Source organism: Nelumbo nucifera, chromosome 8, assembly GCF_055504915.1.
Source record: "Nelumbo nucifera cultivar China Antique chromosome 8, China Antique-T2T, whole genome shotgun sequence".
In the NCBI taxonomy this organism is placed as follows: Eukaryota; Viridiplantae; Streptophyta; class Magnoliopsida; order Proteales; family Nelumbonaceae; genus Nelumbo; species Nelumbo nucifera.
In genome coordinates, this window is record NC_142656.1 from 13,828,166 (window position 1) to 13,837,253 (window position 9,088).

A 9,088-nucleotide genomic window follows, 5' to 3' on the forward strand; every position below is an offset into this window, starting at 1 on the left:
GGCACAAAGGAAACGTTCAGTACAAAATTTCTTTGAAACTAGAATTAAACAAATGGCCTATTAGCTCAGTTGGTTAGAGCGTCGTGCTAATAACGCGAAGGTCGCAGGTTCGAGACCTGCATGGGCCAATTCACGTATATCTGATTATTTTTACTATTTTTTATGCATTTATACCATTGCAAACGAAGTTTGCTCCATTTGGGACAATGTTGGAATTTTGCGCTAATGTAAGTTCTAGTTTACTTTTAGATTCATGGAGGGTTATTTGGTTGGAGTGAGGAAGGAAGCAAGACCGTCTGCATTTTATATGAGAAAAAATTGACATAATGGAAAGGTGGTACAAATTTTGCATTAATTTTTTGAGAAGCAAAGTTTGCACTGTCAATGAATGTAAATAAGACGGTATAAATCTTGTATCATGCAAATCATTATTCCAAACAAACATACAAAACTGAACTGAGTGCAAAATTTGAATCGGTATTAAAATCTCTCAAAATCAAAATCAGAAAGGTCTATTCCTCCTTGCTTCCTACCGCACTCCAACCAAATAACCCTCCATGAATCTAAAAGTAAACTAAAAATTACATTAGCGCAAAATTCCAACATTGTCCCAAATGGAGCAAACTTCGTTTGCAATGGTATAAATGCATAAAAATTTGACATAATGGAAAGGTGGTACAAATTATGCATTAATTTTTTGAGAAGCAAAGTTTGCACTGTCAATGAATGTAAATAAGACAAAGTATAAATCTTGTATCATGCAAATCATTATTCCAAACAAACATACAAAACTGAACTGAGTACAAAATTTGAATCGGTATTAAAATCTCTCAAAATCAAAATCAGAAAGGTCTATTCCTCCTACCTATTGGGTTTAGATTCGAATTGAAACCGGAATTGGTTATGATGGATTTTCATTCCAACACTAGGGGGAGGGAATAACCATTCCTTCAAATGGCATAATGCCATTCCATTTAGCGGTGTAAATGGATCAAATTCGAATCGGATATGTGGTAATATCCAAATTTGAATTCGATTAGAAATTTTGATATTCGAATTCGGTTCGATATCCAACGGATATTGAAAATCAATAACCTAATTCGAATCTGATTAAATATTCAAATATTTGATTTGATTTAAATTCGATTAATTAATTATTTTAGATAATTAATAAATATATAAAATAAATATTTTGTTGATATTAATTATATAAATGCATAAATTATTTATATAATTTAATTATTATATATATGAATTATATAAAATATTTTATATATTATATATAAGAATTAAATAATCAGTCGAGTTCGGATATTATCGAATCGAATCAGGTCATATCCGACTTCGATTCCGATTAACTATTCAGTATGAATAAGATATCCGAATTTGACCGATTAGATATTCGAATTATCCGAATTCAATTTGATTATGTCAATTGTCGAATTCGGAATCGGATTTTCGAATACCGTTGACACCCCTAATTCCATTAGGAATGGGACTATTCTGGTTCTAATTCTAGATCTCAATTCCCGTGAACCAAGTATATGTTTGGCATCAATGCTGCAAATATAGCACTATTTTCTTAGAAAACGATGCTACTGATGTGTGGGTTGGAAGTATCGTTTTCAAAGAAAACAAATTTTTTTTTTTGGAAACGTTGCTGCCAGATAGGACATTTCCTAGAGCAACAACAATACATTCTGTTTGGTACTAGTGCTCTGTATTTGTTTTCAGCACTGGTACCCATTATAGGAAGTCCACATCACGTCCTCATTGGTAGCAACGAGCTGTAATATGAGAAATGCCAAATTTGGCGTTGCTGCAAACCACACCTCGATTTCCAAGGCGTGTCTTGGAGAACCGTTTTTCCAAACAAACAAGCGTTTCCTGGAGCACCGTTTTTTTCGACGTGGCGCTAATGTGCCACCATTTTCTGGAGCAATGGCATCGATGCCAAACAGACGCTAAATGGACCCTAAGAGGTTGTTTGGCATCGATGGCATTTATAAGATAAACGTTTTGTACGATTTTGTCTTGAAAAATGAGACAAAATCTGCTTTAAACGTTTTGTACGATTTTTTTACGCCTCAATGCCATTAGGCGCCATATAGGCCAAACAATGAAAAATTGGTCTTGAAAATGAAAAACGTCAAAATTGATGTTTTTCTAATAAACGGTTCACATGATTTTTGAGAGAACTGTTTATCAGATAAACGGCTCAACCAAATAATTTTTTAGACATTTTTTGTTAAACTCATCTCCAATGCTGAGTTGCTACTGTTTTTTTTCAAAAGCTACATTGATACCAAACACCATCTAAGTGTAAATTGTGATGAACACTAACCCATTATAACCTTATTATGCTTAAGGGTTCAACTACTATATCAGAAAGATATGATATCTAAAAAATTTGTGACTAATTAACTAGTATCATAAAATGTGTTAATCAATCAGGTAGAATTTATCAAAATTCATACATGGGTTTTGATTGGTCAAAACTATTTCGATATCATGCCTTTTCGGCATTATAAATTTTCCTTATGCTTAAACCAAAACATAGTCACATTTAATTACGCCCAAAAGTTAATCCATATCCGTTAGCACAGTGCGAACGAAATTGTTGCACACAAGGGAATCTAAGGCTCCATTTTGTAGTAGTGTGAATTTTATTTACACTAGTGTAAATGTGTTGGAATACAAATTGGCTGTGTAAAACATGGTTAGCTTTTGCTTCAGATTTGACCATGTTTTGTTTGTTTATGAGAAATAAAATGACGTGGCTCGAGGTTGGAGGAAGGTTGTTTATTTGGGGGGAATAAGGTAGAAAGCAAATTGATGTGATTCTCAGTTTCTCACTTTGTATGAGAGAATTAAGGTAGGCGGAAGTGGTGCAAAATTTGCACCAGTTTTTCAGACAAAAAATGCACTGTTAATGGATGCAAATAAAAAAAAAAAAAGAAAAAGGTATAAAATTTGCATCAGGTAATAAGATTGCAATCATAACCATCAAACGGATGCAAAACTAAAGTAGGTGCAAATTTTTATTTTTTTCTGGTTCAGATTTACGTTACATTGGAAACAAACTCGGCCTAAAGATTTTTTTTTTTTTTCACCTAGAGATTGGACATCGTTGAATAACACATTAATATGATAAGGTATTAGGAATTAAAACGAGCTGGCTTTTCCTCTTAATTATGATACTAGCAAGGGCCCGAGCGATGCACTGTGATTTATTAAGTGAAAGCTAAATAATAGAAAGGGTAAAAAATATTTCTTATAATTTCATGGATTTATTAAAATCTACCCTACAGTTAGCATTTTACTAAAATACCACTTATAATTTGCAATTGATTTAATCAATCTTTCATTGACAATGAAAAATGACAGTGTTGATCCTAATGTTCATTTAAATAAATTTAATCAAAAGAAAATAAAAATAAAAATACCACTTTTGCCCTTAATAAGACACGGGCAACCACTCTATTGGCTATATTTGGTCAATTTTGTTTTCTGTACAACAAAAGTATTAAGAGCATTTTTGAAATAAAAAATCATGGGCTTAATGGCAAAAGAAACACTCCATAATGAAAGGCTGATTAAGTAAATAAGTTGTAAAATATATGGGATGTTTTAGTAAAATGAAAACTACAAAGTTGGTTTAAGTAAATATGTAAAACTATAAGGTGTGTTCTAGTAAACGACCCTAATAGAAACACATAAGAGAGTATACAATTGTTTTATATTTATAACCTTTTAAATAATTAATAATTATTCATATTTTATATACTACTTTTAATAATACAAAAATAAAAATAATTAATTTCAATTGGGTTTATTCATCAAACTGATGAAACTGACGAACCCGATCAACTCGATCCGAGTTGGTCGGTTTTCTAGTATTTTCGGTTGGCTTTGGTTAAAAAATTTCCCAATTCGACCAAGTTGGATCAGCTTCACTTTGGCAATTTGTAAACCGACCAAAATCGAACGACCTAACCATGGATTCTTAATATGGAAAAGTGGGAAATTTCCCATATTTCTTAGTCTAAAATGTTTTATATCATAAGTCTAATTTTTAAATTGATTTTTTAATAATTATACTATAATTTTTAAATTAAATTTAATTTTTAAGTTTAAATCTTTTGAATCGACTGACCAAACCAAAAAATCAACCCAAACTGATACAACTTGAGTGGGTCGGCTTTCACAAAAAGGTTAGTCAATCGGTTTCAGCTGACCAACTCACCAACCTAACCAGGTCAATTTGGTTGGCCAAATAGCTTACGGCCGAACTGGACCAACTCATGAACACTCATAATTTCATTTAAATTAATAGTTTCATCTTTGATAAATAACAATAGTCTAATCTCCAATGATTATTGAAAATTTATAACGAAAATACACGATTATTGAAAACATATTGATAATGAAAAAATACAAAAATTACAAAAATACAATAAGTACTAAAAATATATTAACTTAGTCAATAAATAGTATAATCTCAAATAATAGTTTAATCTCTAATAAATAATAATAAATAAGTTATAACAAAAATACAATAAATACAATAAGTACAATAAATTAAATTTAAAAAAAATCAATAATAGTAGTTTAATCTCCAATAGTTATTGAAAGTTTTCTGTTAAATAACAAAACAAAATAAATTTATACATAATCATTGAATGCATTTATCACAAAAAATAATAAATATTACTAGAATAATATAATTATTAATTTTAGGGAATCACAAAAAATACAATAAATACAATTGGTTGGGCAGAATCGGAATCCCATTCCCATTCCTACTGAAATGACATTCCCCCATTTGAGGGAATGGCCATTCCCTACCCCTCCCTTGGGAATGAAATCCCATTCTACTGATTTTAATTCCCATTCCAATTCCTGTTTGAACCAAACATATTATGGGAATAGACCATTCTGGTTCGGAATTCAGAGGATTTTGATTCCGATTATGACTACAAACCAAATGGGCCCTAAGAGTTTAAAATTACTATTAATAAATATTAATTTTTTTGAAAGTTATTTTCTTGAATTTTTACTTGATATAAGTGAAATTAGTTATTTACAATATTATATAAAAATATTAAATTATTATTAATTTTAATATTATGTTATAATTATTTTTCTACTTTTCAGAATTTTTTTTTTAAATTTATTACATAATTTCTTTATTTTAACTATTTAAAGTCTAGTTATGTTAAATATTTAGTTATTTAAAACATTTGGTTATTTAAATACTTAACTAATATGTAAAATATTTAAATTATAAAATATTAATTATTTATTGAATTTAATTATCCATAAAATCATAATTTATACTATTATTACATAATTTCATTAACTTTGTAACACATTAAATTATTATTAATTTCAATATTATGTTATAATTAATTTTCTACTTTGAAGAATTTTTTTAAATTTATTACATAATTTTGTTATTTTAACTATTTAAGATCTAGTTATGATTAATATTTAGTTATTTAAATATTTAAATTTTTTGTTATTTAAATTTTATTTATTTAAATCTATTACATATTATTAAATATTTGAAAAACATTTAAATCGATAATCTAAAAAACATAATTTAAATTATTAGTACATAATTTCATGATATATTTTGTAAAATATGAAATTATTTTTTGTGTTTTTAATAAATATTTTAAAGTTATTATATAATTAATTATAATTTTTTTGTTGTTTATTTTTTTAGTTCTTAAATTTTTTAATCCAAACTTTCTTTATATAGATATAGATAAAAAGTAGGGGAGAAAATAAATAGGAATTAAAGATAATTTTGGAGAAAATGGGGGAGGTAGTTTAGGAGAAATTTCAGGAGAAAAGATTATTTAAATTATTGGGAAAGAGCATCTCATTTGTTCTTTTAAAAAATGACGTGGAATAAAAACAATAAAAAATTCAAAGAAAGGAAAAAAATTATTGACCGCTTTGTTTTATATATATATATATATATATATATATATATATATATATATATATATATATATATATATATATATAGATAGATAGATAGATAGATAGATAGATAGATAGATAGATATAGATTTATTTATTTATTTATTTACTTTGCTTTTTATGAAGAAGTTCAGAGTAGTGATGCTAATGAGGTTCAATTGGTCGAAGGCGGCTTGTGATCGATAATAATTTGGGGTCCTATTGTTTTATCTCAACTTGTATTAATAGCTCCTTTTATGCAGCTAAAGGGAACGGAAAATGTTTCAAATTAGAAATGGTGTTTTGGAGACAAATTGAAGGCTATTTTGGTTGGTTTCCGGATCTTCCACCCATAAGAACTACCCACCCCTATCCATAAAATACTACTTCTGTGCATTGAGAATATTTCCCCGTGCATGATAACATGTAAGAGGATAAGATTTATTTTCTATGTGTGGCTGTGATGTTATGTGGATAGGTGTGGATAGAAAATCCGGACTCAACTGGTTGGCTATTTCTGCGATGAACAATTTGTGGGTCTATTTTCACTTGAGGTTGGGATTAATTTATTGGAAAAAAAATTAGGAATATTTCTCAGTATTTTACTAAAGTTTGTTTTGTTTATTTGAAAAGGAACTTCAAAACACTACTTGTGTTTTTGTTTTTAACTTTATTTAAATTAGTATATTTTATTTATTTTTAATAATTTATTAATTTTTAAAGAAAACAAGTCAAATCCGATATGAACAATGTTAGTTCAGATTCAAATATACTCTTATTCAAATCTAATCCGATCCATTTACATCCCTAGTTTCTTGGTCAATCAGTCTGACCATCCGGTCCGGTCGAATTTTCAAAACCACGGGTTCACTAACTGTTCCAACCCAAATTGGTCCCATGTATCCCTTTTTGTAACCCCAGACACTTGCCAAAGTAAAAGCCGCTCAACTAAGGCATAGTCCTTAGGGTGCAATCCAACCTAAGCCCAGACCGATTCAGCCTACAATTTTAAATGGACAGGGTTGGGCCCAAAACTCCAGGCTTTGTTATTTCAAGTTGGGCCTAGGCTCAAAATCGGCACTGACTCAAGAGGTTAGGAATTAGGATCAAGTCAGGCTTAATCGGGTGTCGGGTTTATGGTGGTGACCCATGCTAACCCGGCCCGTTGATGTAAATTTTTTACTTAATGGTTTGAATTATCTACACTAAATAGGTTCAGGCAACTCGTTCCAATTGATCAATCTAAGCCCAGGCCATCCTTGAGCCCAATTAGTAATTTTAATTTGAGCTGAATCTGGATAGGGGTGTCTATGGTTCGGTTAACTGAATTATGGGCAGTTTTTGTAAACTAAACCGGTACCACCGGTTTTTTCATTTCCCTAAACCGATACACCGGCAGTTCGACGGTTTTGGTTTTTGACCGGTTCGATTCTTTGATTTTTATATTTATAATATATATTATATAAATATATGTATAATATTATGTTATAAATAATAAATGATATATAATATATTATAAATACTATAAAAATATATAATATATAATGTATTTGTAAATAGATTATTATAAATATAATATATGTATATATTTATATATAATATATAAAATATATGGGACATATATTAAAAATAATATATATATATATATATATATATATATATATATATACCGATCAGTTCAATTAACTACCGGTTTTTATGTAGGTTAACCAAAAATCGAACCAATCCTTCGATTTTTCAAAAATATCGAATCAATCAATTCAACTAATTACTACACTTTCCGGTTTGGTTTTCTCTATTCGGTTTAGTTTTTTAATTTTTTATGAACACCCCTACATCTGGATTCAATATATCAAACTTGCTGTCAGTCACGGCCTTATACTCAATTCTTAGGATTGGATCTAGGTTCATTTTAAACCCGACTCAGCCCGCCCCACTTGAACACGAGAGCCGACAGCCCACCCACTGCCACCTTGGCTAAACAAATTGACCTACTGTAAATTTTCCCATTAACTTATTACCACGGAGCTGAAAAGGCTGTTGGCTGCAATACTGAAACATCGATCGTTTATAAGTATGAGATCGGCTTCAGTCGGTGCAACACCCGTTGGTGTTCGAACAGCCTGGAACATCTGCGTCCTTCTGTGATTTTATTTGATGTGGAGATAAGATACTACCGAATACCGATGCAAGGCTATAAAGGTTTTGGAATGGACCTGCACTGACTGATCGAATCCGGTTTCGTATAAATATACCAGTAAGAGATGTCAGGTTTGGCATGATGGTAGGTAGCTGCCTCGTTCATGAAAAAGAATCAAGGCCTCGTGTGAATGTGAATGGTGTCAACATTAAAGATAGAGGAGATTGTCAGTTTGCATACGGAATTCAATATTTTAGATGTTTTTAGAAGATAAATCGTCATCTTCTATGAACTGTCTTTATCATGGCAGCCAGCATTAAATTGGCATCTTTATAAGTTCAATAGCAACTAAGTTGGTTTATTCCTGAACCGGCCTCTACCCTATCCACCTGTTTACATTTGGGCCAACCTGATTATTTAAAGATCAACCCTGTAACCTGATTGGCTCTACTGCTTAACTATGGTGTCAACTCACTCAAATGAGAATCTGATGCTTTCTAAGTAAACTACTTCAGCTTTCTTCACTAAATGATGTATATTAGCCTTGGCCCTTTATCTCAAAGTAAATACATCATCACTACCATGTATTTAAAGATAAGAACAAAGGAAAGAAGAATTGTTTAGACATCATTATTCATTGTTTCTTATCCTCTTCCTTCTTTATAGCATTTGCCTATAAATTATAACAACTAGCTTATTTTCGTATCACTCCAACTTCGAATTCAGTCTCTAAGAAATTTTTCAATTTAAAAATTTTAAGTTTATTTAGGCGAAGTGTTTAAATAGATTTTTACTCTCTAATACACCCTCTCACGTGAAAACCTATTAGACTTGATGTATGAACAATTGGAGGCCACTTGGTCCAATACACCCCAATGCCATTTCAAAAAACCAGACGAGACCGGATTTGCTCTACACACCGACTTTACAGGCACATCCCACCTTGCATTGAGAACATCTTCCATACTTATACAT

At 30.3% G+C, this 9,088-nt stretch overlaps 1 non-coding gene across 1 annotated transcript; it reads left to right on the top strand.

Moving 5' to 3' along the window:
• The first annotated feature begins 54 nt into the window (after nucleotides 1–54).
• Nucleotides 55–128, top strand: TRNAI-AAU (transfer RNA isoleucine (anticodon AAU)). Its single transcript has one exon. It is a non-coding gene; the product is annotated as a tRNA-Ile (tRNA).
• Nucleotides 129–9,088: the final 8,960 nt, after the last annotated feature.